The sequence below is a fragment of the Bombus huntii genome, chromosome 1, assembly GCF_024542735.1.
Source record: "Bombus huntii isolate Logan2020A chromosome 1, iyBomHunt1.1, whole genome shotgun sequence".
NCBI classification, from domain to species: Eukaryota; Metazoa; Arthropoda; class Insecta; order Hymenoptera; family Apidae; genus Bombus; species Bombus huntii.
Window position 1 is genome coordinate 22,030,062 of NC_066238.1, and position 14,295 is coordinate 22,044,356.

The 14,295-nt window shown below is 36.0% G+C and overlaps 2 long non-coding RNA genes across 3 annotated transcripts in view; both read right to left on the reverse strand.

Moving 5' to 3' along the window:
• Window positions 1-8,827: 8,827 nt before the first annotated feature.
• LOC126865949 (uncharacterized) overlaps window positions 8,828-14,295 on the reverse strand; it is a 60,961-nt gene continuing 55,493 nt past the window's right edge. Inside the window, exon 3 of the long non-coding RNA XR_007689737.1 lies at window positions 8,828-8,995. This is a non-coding gene — a long non-coding RNA (uncharacterized LOC126865949). The remainder of the gene's footprint in view (window positions 8,996-14,295) is intronic.
• LOC126865786 (uncharacterized) lies at window positions 10,385-13,435 on the reverse strand. 2 transcript variants are annotated; one of them, XR_007689679.1, is made up of 7 exons: window positions 13,419-13,435; window positions 13,193-13,347; window positions 12,523-12,864; window positions 11,368-11,911; window positions 11,060-11,155; window positions 10,705-10,983; window positions 10,385-10,629 (listed from the first exon to the last, which is right to left on the reverse strand). It is a non-coding gene; the product is annotated as an uncharacterized LOC126865786 (long non-coding RNA). The 2 variants fall into 2 exon arrangements; XR_007689678.1 differs by lacking the exons at window positions 10,385-10,629; window positions 10,705-10,983; window positions 11,060-11,155; window positions 11,368-11,911 and adding an exon at window positions 11,920-12,112.

Genomic DNA, 14,295 nt, shown 5'->3' on the forward strand with positions numbered 1-14,295 from the left:
ACGCCGTTTTTCCTTCCCTAACATACTCCAATTGTCTGTTCGATATTGCACTATAAATTATATTTATCGCCTTCAAATCCTTTTTGTCCCAGTCTTCATCGTCTCTTTCGTTCTTCATTCTAGTTGTAACAACCTCGCATTCCTTATATTTGAGAAACATCGTGATTCTTTGCTTCCACATTCCATAATCCTCACCATCGAATATAGGTATCATGATTTCCGATCTCTCCATTTTAATTGATTCTTCTTTTTTTTTCTTTTCTTACTCAAGCGTTCCTACGTGCTCGAAGTATATTTTGTTCCTCTGAAAGTTTTTTTTTCTTTACTGAAAACTCACTCGCAAGATCGTAACCACGCACTAAATATCTTGCAAAACTAGTAACCACGCTCTGCTACCATGTTAAGGAAATTCGAGGATTTGGGAATACAAATAATTGACTATATTTCCCACGCAACAGTTATACATCTATATTACACTCTGAAGAACGTCTTGCACGCACGCTTGTCGCCAACCGACTATCCTAGATTCTTCTAACATCTGGCAACAGTCTTTTGTCTCCACTAAGACCTTGACGCCCTCTGGCCCTTACACACACACTCTCATGTACAGTGTAAATGTATCACTTCCCTAACACAATTATCCCGCGTTAGGTTCAATCAGGTTAGTCCCACGCGAAATTGATCCAACCATGCGAAAACGAGTGTATTCTGATTTCTATTGCAGATACTTCTGGATTGTCTATTTCTTTCCGCTTGTCATAGCAACTTTTTACGAATAACAAACATGTACAGCAGCTTGGCAATTTACATGAAAACGATCGTAATTGCGGTCTATATACCGCCAGCCCTTCTTCACATTCTTCAGTTAAAGATTGGTAAGTAGATACTGATTAATTATGCGATCGAAATCCTATATAAAAACTATACAAAGATATTTGCATCATTATTCTCGTTTCCCAATGAATCGCTGTTTTAATCAAGTTTTATATTGCATCAAATTTCTGTAGTTACACGAAAGTACTAAATTATAGAAAACTTGATATACACGGATTTAATTAATTGATAAATTAGTCAATATATAGGCATTATTATTTCACGTGAAATTTTACAACGTCAAAAACCTAACATTCCTGTACGAGCAGTATTAATCACAAATTGTGAGAATGCCTACTGATAAGGAAGAAAGATAATATAGAAAACGCAGACTTATGGAAAGAGAATCCCTGACATTAGACACGAATACGCGATTTCACGAAATATTTTATGGTATATATAAGATAGAGAATATATATAGAGTACATATAAGTATATATAGAGTAAGAATATATATAGAGCCAAACCAACCAATTACTTTAATTAATGCAAGCTGTACTCGAGATTCGCGCATCTTGTGTATACACACCGGGTCAGACAAAAGTTTTCATTCATCCCAGTAGAACTTTCGTAGTCCTTGAATGAGTGGACTGATTCTTCGTGCGAAAACAAATTGGAAGCGCAGAGGGATGTATTGTTTCAGCGTATATCGATTTTAAAGCACGGTTTTAAAGCACGGTATAATCAATTCTTTTACATAAAATTATATTGTATAGGCTATTGTTATTTAAACACTTTAAATTGGATGGTTTTTACATATGCTAAAAAAATGGAAAATGATGATGATGAATCAATGACACGTAGAAAATTATAATCTATTGTATTGCTGTTATCTAATGGTGTTGTAATTGACTGTATGGTGGATGTATCTAATGGTGTTGTAGTTGACTGTATGTTGTTCAATATTGCCATGAAACTCTTCTGATTCATTGTCACTTATACGAAGTATGGAAGTATACGAAATTGATAAAATTATTAATAATATTTACGAAGAGAAAGTAAACTGTTGGATATATGACAAAATAATTCTATTTTAAATAAGAGACTGGTCAGCGTGGTTATTTTGTTTACAAAATCAAACGAATTTAATGAATGTAATGGTAAGGAAGTAACTATAAATGGCTGTTAAACTATTTTTATGCTTGAAAAGTAATTCGCAAAGTAATGTAAAGCAGTACTACTGAGTTGTACATAACCTCTTTCAGAATTTGTTCTTAACCTCTTGCTTCATAACTTCCTTAATTATACTCTTCAAACTTATTGACTACTTCGATGTTGTTACGAACAGAAACTGATAAAATATTAATCTTAAATATAGATTGAAATGAAAGCTTGTCACGTAAATATATATATATATGTACTACTTACTCAAACTATGGATCACATAACCTATAAAAAAAAAAAAAAAAAAAAAAAAAAAAAAAAATTATTGTACACTATAAAGCAAGAGGTTAAATCTTTAATCTGTTAAGAATTAAATTTTTTATTGTAACTGCGAAAATTATAAAAGTACCAAGCGAAGCAAGTACGGAATATATGCGGAATATGAATCGCTCAACGAACCAAAGAGCGGCTCAGTGACAAAATTAGTAAAGTAAAGACCACAAATATTACAACATTATATTCTACCACAAAATAATTCTCTATACAAAAAAGGTACACAACGAATCGATTTTTCACAACGATAAGAGTCAACAGAACCAATCAAGACCAGGCGAGACTCTCATAAGACAACGATATCAGAGGGATCAAATCAGCGACTTCAATCTATGTTACAGAGTATAGTTATCAAGAAAAATTGCTCTTTTCATGAAAAGTATGGTAATGATACTCTTATAATACATTGTATATCTGGCAGTCGGGTGTGCCCGTGGCCATCGGAAATGTAAAGACGACGCTTTTAGAAAGTGATAGCGCCATCGCGTTTTAAAAACGCGTTAGAAGAAGGTCGGTTTCGCTATCCAAGGCGAATCGAAAAGTGTGCGTGTTGCGAGAATCAGAGTTGATCGAGACGTCGAAGCATAGAGCCGTTAGAATTGAGTTGCGAGTGTTGTCGAGTGTTAGAGTTGCTAGTGAGAGAGAGAGAGAGAGAGAGAGAGAGAGAGAGAGAGAGTTACCAAATAGTTGTCAAGTTATTTGTTGTAAATACGAGCGTTGCATTTAGTTTTCCTGTTAATCAAACATCGTTTCTCTGTCTAACTAATATCTGTATTTTCAATCCATTATTAATATATTCCGATATTACAAGTGGGGGCTCGTCCGGGATTGAATAAGACAGAGAAACGATACGATTTAACGGAGCTATTTCTGCGGGAGTAGAAAAGAATAGAATAAAATGGCAAACGTTGAAGACGAACGATTGTCGGGTGAAGAGGATTTGACGCTGGAGGAGCTGAGGAGTAAGCTCGCACAGATGAATCTGCCTATATCCGGTGCGAGATCAGTGCTGGTTGCCAGGTTGAACAGAGCGTGCAAACCTGGTCGATCTACTCCTAAGGATTCGAAGCGTGGCGAAGAACCAACAAACCAGCGAGATCTAAGAAGCAAGCAGAGAGCCGAACGCAGTCAAGAGGGAGAGGAAGACCTCGAGAAGCTGAGGACGAAAGAGCTGAGAGCGCGTCTCGTTAGCTTGGGGTTGAAGGTAACGGGAAGAAAATCCGAACTACGCGCGCGGCTACAGGCGGCCCTAGAAGGAGACGATGTATCGTCGGAAGAAGAGAGCTCCGACGAAAGTGAAGGCGAGGACGATAAACAAGGCGCGCGAGAATACAGGAGAGGCACGCGAGCGGTGTATCAGGACCGCGATGAGTAGCAGCAGAAGGTATGCGTCGGTTCGATGTTGAGTCTTAAAGACGTGGAAGACTCATTAGAGAAATTCAGCGGGGATGATCTGCTGAGGGTAAATCAGTGGGTGGAAGACTTCGAGGAAATGGCAGAAGTGTGGGGTTGGTCAGACGCCCACATGGTGGCCTATGCTAAGAAATTACTCGCAGGCTCCGCTCAGGCCTTCGTACGACAAAAACGATGCGCGAAGTCCTGGGCAAAGCTAAAAAAGGCGTTGAGGAATGAGTTTGAAAATGTAGTAAGCGACCAACAGATACATGGCGAGTTATCCCATAGAAAGAAGAAAGCAGATGAGAGTCTGCAACAATATATGTATCACATGTGCGGGATTGCAAAACAAGGAAGGGTTGATACGCAATCCTTGATAGACTACATTATTCAAGGCATTCCCGACGAGGTCGCGAACAAGACTGTGCTATACGGAGCCAGGAATATCGAGCAATTAAAAGAGCGTTTCAGGCGCTACGAAGCGATAAAAAGAGATATGGAGATGAGGACGAAATTTGAGGAGCCGAAGAGTAACAGGGTAAAGCCGGTGGCGAAGCTGTCCGAAACCGAGAGGAACAAGGAACCCGGTCGATCTGGAGATGCGAGGAAGACGCGATGCTACAATTGCTTCAAATGTAGGGAGTACGGACACATCGCATCAAGTTGCGACAATTTGGGTGAGCCCTCAAAAAAAGTTTACAGCGTGTTTCGGTCGTTACAAACAAGGCGTGGTAAGGATGTTAAGATGGAAAATTTCAAATTGAGCGCGTTGATAGACACCGGTAGTGAGCTGACTCTAATGCGAGCAGATCAGCATGTGAAAATCGGAGCGCCCAGATTAAGTCGGGAAATCGTTGGATTTGGCGGTGTCGGTTCCGGAAGGAATTTTACGCTCGGGAAATTTTCCACGAACATTATTATAGACAATGAGTCGTACTGTATAACCATACACGTAGTTCCAGACACAGTGATGCAACATTCGCTTATTATTGACGCAGACTTTTTGGACACTGTTGAAATAAGTATAAAAGGGGGAGAATCTTTTATTAGTAGAATAAAGGACGAAAATCCCGATGAGTGTCCGGAAGTCCTCAAGATAGATGTAGAGACACAGGCGAGTGAGATAGATTTGTCACACGTTAAGGACATGCAACATAGGCTAAAAAGAGATTTGAAGAGAACCAAAGCATTGCTAAGAGACGCTCAAACGATGCTGGAGAGATCGAAAGGTGACTCGACGGGTAAAGCAGCTTTACGACAGCTGAAGAACCAGTTAGAAGATGCAGAATGCGCTAGAGCAGTTGCAGTTAAAGCGAAACAGGCACTGGAGCAAGAACCGAATGAGACGCAGGCTTCGTTGCAGGAAGTACTGCGGCAACGTTCCGAAGCAGAAGATCGTGTTAATGTAGCTAGTCGCGAACGAACTGAGCTACTGTCGCAATTGGAAGAAAATAAAGAAGAGTTAGCAGAAGTTTTGAAGAAGTATCGGGCAGCTGTGCAGCAAGTGTCGGAGGAACGGAGAATAGTGGCAAGACACGTGGTGATTGGTAAAGTGGACCACGAGATGGTGTCCTCGTCGGATTCTTGCGGCCAGCAGGAGGACTTAGCGAACATCACGAGGAGGAAGAATCTGGCTAAGGATGTTGTTGATGATATTTGCGAATTTACTGAGAAGGATAGCGTTGCGGGTGCGAGGGTTGTTTCAAGTTTTCGGATAGACTCGAAGAGAGTGAATGCAAGGCGAACGAAAAGACAAGGGAAGTCGCACGTGCGGAATCCCTCCAATAATATCGATATACAGAGGATGTGGATGACGAGGACGACGATGGGATTGTCGAGGACACGATGAACGTGAAGACCTTCGAAAAAGAAGAGATCATAGTCTCGGTAGATGGTAAGTTGTTAACGTCTTCCATGTACGAACCGAGCCTACGAAAATGTCACGATGCTGCCACGACGATCAAAGCCCCTGACAAGAGTGAAATGGGTAAACAAACAACGGAGAGGAAGATAGAGGAAGAGCGAAAGAGGAGCAGTAGCATCGAGGACGAACAGGCCGCGGTGTTCCAAGAGGAACGAGATCAGCTGCGTGCGGACGCAAAGAGACGGATTGAGGAGATCCAAATCCGAAACAAGCGGGCGTATAACAGGAGACGCAAGAAGGCGACAGCATACAGGACGGGAGATCTAGTGGCAATCGAGAGGATGCAGAGGGGTCCCGGGCTAAAGCTGCATCCGAAGTTTCTTGGACCGTATCGGGTGATAAAAGTCCTGCGAAATGACCGATGCATAGTGCAGCGAGAGGGGGAGCACGAAGGGCCACGTACAACTTCCACGGCAGCCGATCACATGAAATGGTGGAATGCTGACGATAGTGATGTAAGTGCGAGCGGCGATGATGAGCACATCTGAGGGCAGATGTGATTGTCAGGAAAGGCCGATTGTAATATCGTAGAATAGCTTTGATTGGAGATCGGCTGAAAATAGAAAAACCGTGTACGTCGTGTTTCTGTGGTTCGTTTACATTTAAGAGTGCCTACGTGACTAAAGGCACGTAGTTGGTAGTTCTTACATAGGTATGAGGGAAACAATAGACAACGTTAGAAGAAGGACGGTTTCGCTATTCAAGGCGAATCGAAAAGTGTGCGTGTTGCGAGAATCAGAGTTGATCGAGACGTCGAAGCATAGAGTCGTTAGAATTGAGTTGCGAGTGTTGTCGAGTGTTAGAGTTGCTAGTGAGAGAGAGAGAGAGAGAGAGAGAGAGAGAGAGAGAGTTACCAAATAGTTGTCAAGTTATTTGTTGTAAATACGAGCGTTGCATTTAGTTTTCCTGTTAATCAAACATCGTTTCTCTGTCTAACTAATATCTGTATTTTCAATCCATTATTAATAAATTATAATTAATCGAACAAAATTACACCTTTAATATATTCCGATATTACATTACCGTGATGTAATATTTATCATGCTTATTTTGTACGTAAAACGAATCGTTGGAATATTCCCGAAGCTAACGAAGCATTTCCCAAAAGTTAAACCGAAGAGATTAACGCGAATAGTTAAGTGAAATTTTTCCATTAACTTGCTGACCAACCGGCAAATAAAAAATCATAAAAATTGTTTCAATGTGTTGAGGTCACGCATAACTTCTTTTTTCATTGACGATTACCAAACAGGTAAAATTTCGAAATTGTACGAAGGCCACGTGACCAGATCGTATTGGAATTTGAAGTGCATGGAAAAAGACAACTCGAAGTACAAACCTTGAGCTGTACTACTCGAAGTACAAACGTGAACTAATGGATGCAGAAAAGCAATTAACGCCAAACATCCGAACAGCATCTTGGAGCCCGTCATTGTTCTGAAATAAAAGAAGTGACGAATTAAAAAGACGCAGGACTAATAATAATAAAGGAAACTTAGTTCGTATTATAAATTGAATTTACATCAGAAAAGAAGCACGGTCAAGCGAAACAGATCGTAGAAATGACAAATATCATCGATATACGTTTCAGTGTAATTTCACTTTTGAAAATTATTTAGTTTAATACGATCGTATTCATCGCTCCGAAACTTTCATTGTGCTGCAATTTGTGCTGCGTCTTTTTAATTTCTCTATCTTTCTGTGTTTTCGGAAAAATTACTTGAAAGATTAAGAATTGCTTGCCTTATTTTATTTTCGATTAGTTAGGATTTGATTATTCCAGGTAAGGTTTATTATTTATAACAGGTTTTATCACTTGTTTATTATTTAGGAGTTTGTTATTTTAGGATTAGTACCTTTTAGGATTTCTTATCCTTCGAGTTTCTGTTTCAGATATCTAGGTCTATTTCAAGATGTTTTATTACATTAGGATTATTTATTCGATTAAGATAATTTAAGAGTTTCACAATGTACAAAGAAATAATCGCGTGAAATTTAGATTTATGCTTTAAACGTATTAAACACGCGGTAATTTCAATGTCTATAGCCTCGAACGTGTTCTGATTAGTTGTGTCATTGTCTGTGACATTGAAATCACAAAAATCCATTGCAAGTGTGCTGTCATGCAATGTGGATGTAATTGGGTTTTTTGGGGTTAGGTTGGGGTTAGGTTGTATCATCTGATTTGTACAGTACTATTTTAACGCAAGGACAGGAAAGTTATTATATATTTCCCGTCCATTATTTGAATCGTTGTGAAGTGTAACGAATTATATTCGATTCGAGGAGATGTTAATGAATTACCCATTTCATATGTAATTACATGGAAATAAAAATCATTGCAAAAGTAATTGATCTAATGACAACGGAATTTCCAATATTTTTTTGTTTCGTCACCTCTTTTTCGTAATATATCTTTTATAGGTACGTGATTTATTAATCGTTCGAATGGAAATAATTATTCGTATAATATTCAAACGATTCTAGCCATAAAATAAATTAAAACGATACCTGTCAATGATATGCAATCTGCGTATGACGTCAACCTCGATCTATGCTTATACAAGAAATTTTATCAATCAATGACTAGATATACAATAATCAAATATTATAAAATTTCCTGAAAACCTTTAGGTGTTAATATCTTTAATATTTGCAAGTTATTGTTTAGCGCTAATTAGTTAGAATGTAACAAGTGGTGTACCAGAATTGAGATAATTAAGCCACACGAACAATCTTATTTAGATCTTTTTAATTTTTTAATTCTCTTTTGCTCTAATACTTCGTAAAATTAATCTTCATTAGCTACTACACTTCATAGAATAACAAGAGATAATTTTTCTTATATAACGTTTCATTCATAAAATCTATCATTAAAGTATATCTTCATAAAAATATCATTCCATACTAACGGTATATTTGGCGTCATACGAGATAACAGTTACCAGTGATGACATATGTAACTTTATAAAGATATCTCGTTTTATTATATATTAAAAGAATGTACTCATTGCTGCTATATTTCAGATGAAAAAAAGGCGGCAACGATTTTACAGTAAAATCGTTCGTTTACAACTGATTCATTTACATTTCATGATAATACTGTGCATTCTGAATATGCTATGATTTGGTTTAAAATAATAAATAGTCCATTCTTGCATACTATTGCTCCAGCTTTACTTGTATTTTCGATATTGGTATAAATAGAAAGACAATTAATGTCGTTCGAGTCTATTTTCGGATCATTTATATTACGTTTAATCCATATAGTTATCATATGAGACATAGTATCGTAAAATTTGGAAGAATAAAACGTTCGTACAGGAAGTACATTTTATAAGAACTCCAACAAATCTGCGTGTGCACCTAAAATACAAACTGATAGTGATAGTGATTGTTCATAAGTTTATATACATTATCTAATGTCAATCGAAGGTATCAATTCTTTTTCTCCATAAGAGTACTTTTTCATTTATATGTGTTCAAAAATACATGTGTTCAACCGTGAAGCATATGTCACCTACAACGAAAAAGAGTTTTCCTATACTTAATATTTCCTTTATATACCTATGAAAGTCTATTCTTCGCGTAGTATGAAATTATGAATAAATCTGGAATATTGTTCAATCTGAAAAGAAAAATAACTTATTGACATCATTCATTGATACGAGATTCAGAATGTTTGTTTTGTCTTGCAGAAAAAGAAGGCAGCCCTCCCTTTCTTTTAATGTGAAATAGAAAGCGAAAATTTGAAAACAGATTTTTTGGAAATTTACTTGCAAATATCGTTTTCAATATCGTGATTTTCTTCCCAATGGTACTGTACTTTCAAATTTTCCAGTATCCCTCTAAAAACAAAAAGTCGAACCTCGTTATTGTTAACGTAGGCATTACAAGGAAGCGAAGTATTAGAAAGCAGCTCCTTTTTATTATGGATTTCTCTATAATCATGTAAATAAGAAATTCCGGAAATTTTTTCCTCAAGAATTTAATTCTTGTGTTTTGATTGATAATTATTACACTGCATACTAACTTTTCGCATACTGTTCGCGTCTAACAGTTTCCTAATAATAACTACTTCAAAATTACATATGTTCTTGCACGAATTCAAAAGTACGTATGATACAATTACAATTGATTCTAAAATAATAATTATTTAAAGATATTAAGATACTAATTAAACGTTTCACTGTATTTCAAAATCTGGAACAACAAATTTTTATTTATAAAAAATGAAACTGTCTTTATATATTCTTTGTCACGATGCTATTTCTTATTACCGTGTCGACATTTTTTAAAATTCATTTTGTTATCTCTACGCAATAGGAAAATTCATATACTGCTTAATATTTTTTGCATATTATCCATCCACCGCATGATATCTTCTGAAAAATCAAAATATTAATGTTATATTATTACAATGCTTCTTAAATATCAATTTTTGACAAATTTGAAATCCAATATATTTTGCACAATTATTATTTATCAAAAAATTCCAAGTTAGTAACTTTCTTTTCAAATGGCAAATAACATATACTTTGACTTACCTGTAAGTTTTTGTTCCTAATCATCATTTCCTCTTATAGAACATCATTATTGTTCTTATAATTACTACCAGTGTCATAGATATTGTAGTGGCTACAACTGAATTAATAGAAAATGATAAATAACTGTGTATAACACTAACACATAATTGTGTATAACAATGACACATAACTTTTACTTACATATCTGTCGATAAGGGATTACTTACTGTGATATCCTGTTGATGTTTCTTAAGGCACTTGATTAGGTGCGATATGGTATCATTCCTTATGGTATACTGTAGATAAGTATTTTAGAAAATAACAAGAATAAATCTAAATTATTCAGAGGTTCCAGTTTCGGCTTAGACATAAATACAGGACCATTTGCAAAGAAGAAAGGGTGCGTTTCTACAGCCTCGTTATAGTAACCATGAATACCAATCTCTGAATTACTGGTTACTAAACATAAATATCCTATAAAATTTAATATATTTCTTTAATTTTTAATACATACATGAGTTAGTAGTTCTAAATTATGAATCATCCTACCTGTGATATTACGCTTTTCCTTATAATATCATCACTCGAGTGAACAACATTAAGATCATGTAAACCATGTCATCCTATCTTACTGTGAAGATACTTAGTTATGTTATCTAACATTATAAAAATATCATCAAATTCAAGTCCTTTTATTCACATCACATGGCCACGACGATCTGGTTCTTCGTTATATAATGTTCTAAAATTTGTCGTATATATAGGATGTACAAACCGTGATATCAAGGTATCAGTTCTTCCTTCCCAAGGGACAGTTTCATTAAAATTCTGATAGAATTAAAAATTAATTATTAATATTCTAACAATCATATATGTTAAATACGTTATAGTCAACGATATATACCTGAGCGAATGTAGGGGTGATTCCTTGATAATTATAAATGTCATCAGCCCACATCATTGTGCCACTTCTTTGTACTCCAGCCTCTAGATTAACAGCCTAAACAAACATACGAAATTTTATAGAAGCTGTACAAAATATAGTATATATGCGCAATATTGAAGCGTTCAAGGGGATATAAAGGTAATGTACATCACATACACGTGTACTCTCATGCAACAAAATACAATTAGATTTAATAGTATAAGCTCTTTTATTCATCATAATAGATTGGAAATTTAAGTGTCTTACGAGGGTGAGTAAAAAGTTACCCGCTCTGTCGGTGTAGAATTTATTTTAAGCAATTGTCAAAAAAGACATACATCATTTTTTGACATAATCACTCGATTTCTGTATACACTTTGTCCATTTGCCGAAGGACCTTTGTATTTTCTCATTAAAAAATGTTTTGGGCTGAGCTGCGAACCACGAATGCATCGTCGTCTTCACCTTTTCATCAGCTTTTTCGGCATCCATCTCGCACAAACTTTTTAAAATCCAAATCTGTCGTGCACTATTGCATAAGCAGAGCCGTGGCTGATTTGCAAATGATTTGCCACATTATCCAGTGTCACTCGTCTATTCCATAGAGCATAAGTTCATGAGCACGTTCAATGTTGTCATCGTGGATGTGGACGGGCGTCCAGCTGTTTTTTCATAACACTCGTGCGATCTTCTTTGAACTTTTGTGCCCATTCAAACACACTTCGTGACAAAACACTTTCTCCATAATGTGCATTAAATCTTTGATAAATATAGGCATCAAACATAACCTCCGACCACAAGAAACGAATCACAGCATCCTGCACTGTTTTCCTGCAAATCACCATTGCAAAGCGCCATTACTCGCGCAACGGTCACAAACGAATTGACGTAACACAAAGAAACCTGCGCAGCAGCACTGAACAGATATTGACGTCATACGAAGAGTGCAGATGGATCAATACGGTCGACAGAAGTTTTAACTATCTGGAGTGCGGATAAATTTTTACTGAGAGTCGTATAGGAATCTATAATCTGTAAGTACACCTTTGGCTGAATGGAAATTTCTCTTACATATAGTCAAAAATGCTGAAACTGTGTATTGAATTGGAAAGTGATAAAAAATAAGTGAAGTTTCGAGGTTGCATGTGATTGCATGAGTACACAGGACGTTTTTAGCGAATAAAAAATAATTTTGAAAGACACGAGACTTATCTTGTATTTTATGCACTCTCTGTGTCCGAATTTCCAGAAGCTCTCTATCTTATGAAGTGTTTTAGATTAGCCGGAAAATTTTGTACGTACGTACAAGAAGTATACGATCTAAGTGGAATATTCCATTATTCTCTTGATACAACAGAAACGAAATTTACAGAACTTCTCAGAAAGTTGGTTTATTATTACCAAATTTATAGAATTAATATACGTTTATCATCTTTACATACCTAAGTCGTGGAGGTTTATCGTGCGTAAAAAATTAGTGTCGTTTCAAAGTTACATTTCGTACATTTTAAGCCTATAATTTGTAACGTACAAAACAATGTAAATTTGAGCTGTTTCTTATCTCCACAATAAGAAAATCCAACTTTACGTTTTTTACACAATGATATTTATGGAACAGTAATATCATATTATTGCATCGCTTGGAGAATGAAGTCAAGGTACGATGTGACCCTAGTGTAAACGCTGGGATACCCAGCTGTGCCGCACTTATAAGCATAAGACACAATACCTATTAAATACGAGGTTAATTCATGTTGTATCAGCAGTGGTCCGCCGCGGTCAGCCTGAAAGGATCGTTAAATTTTTAATCAAAGATACTGAAATATATCGATCGAATTGTATTGAAATTATACTTATATACAGTAATAATCTTCTATTGATTTGTGTATTGAAATACTCCAATTTATAACGTACATGTTATATGTATTTTGAGCAAAACTAAGATTAGAAGGAAATTAGATTAAATACCATAACGAGGTGTGAGAAGTGGGCAAAACTATTAAATTGTGTTTATCTATTATTTTTAATGTTTAAGACGTCGATTTGATGTTAATTCGAATCGACGTGTCTTCAGATACCGTATAGTTTGTAGTAACTCTGTAACTTAATTACCGTACAAGAATCCTCTCCACCCTGAGCATGTTCGGCGCATATTATACCATCAGTGATATCAGGTGCATTAGGAAATTTGGAATAAGCTATTTTGCATTCGGCGTTCTTAATCACTGGCATTTGTACTTCCATTAATGCATTACGTCGTGGTCGTCCTACGAAGAAAATAAGAAAGATATTTAAGACTGGAACTATTTAATTTTATTATAAAATTGATATCACTTACTATATCTTAATGCTCCCGATCCAGCAACAAGGGGGTTATAGCCGACGAAGTTGCTCTTTCGTAGGGGCTCTTTCGTACAAATGGGATATACGTACCCTGAAAAATAAAAAAATAAATGAAAATGCAGGAAACGAATGACCAAAAGTATGAGAAAGAATTATACACGCTTTATGACACAATATATGTGTACAGTAAGAAATTTCAGGATATGATACTTCAGTAATACTCAATAGCATATATATATATATATATTTGAGGACTTACTCGAAAATGGCACCTCCTCCACCAATCTAAGAATGACAATATTATGATTGTGTATGTTTTCTATTCCATCCATATGTGCACAATGTGCTGCGGTCAAAACATGCCTAGCCGATATCAGGGAACCTCCGCACTTCCATAGTGGTTTGTCTGGGTTTCGGGGATTACGAAAACCTAATGCAACGATCCATGGCCAAGCGCCTAAAATGCAATAGTCATAGTTGTGAATATACATAATTTTTTCTCACATAACGGGTAACAACGATTATTACCTATTCGATATTCGATCATACAGCAGACGATAAGTACATACGTACAAATACTCTGAAATAGAGATTTGATAAAGACAGAAATTAAATTTTTATTCCAGTGGAATACAAATTATTAAATAATTCTATATAATTTCTATTTGAACTATACTGAACTATAAAGTTCAAACGTGTAATTTCTGCCCTAACAGTTTTTGATCTCTATCCATATTATTACTCCTATATCAATTTTTTATTTCAAGCAAAAAGATACTCTTCCTAACATGAAGTAAAAGAAAGAAATAATTCAAGTTAATAAGTAAAGTTACTACCGATAAAATCATAGCATTATTATTTAGTCTAATTGA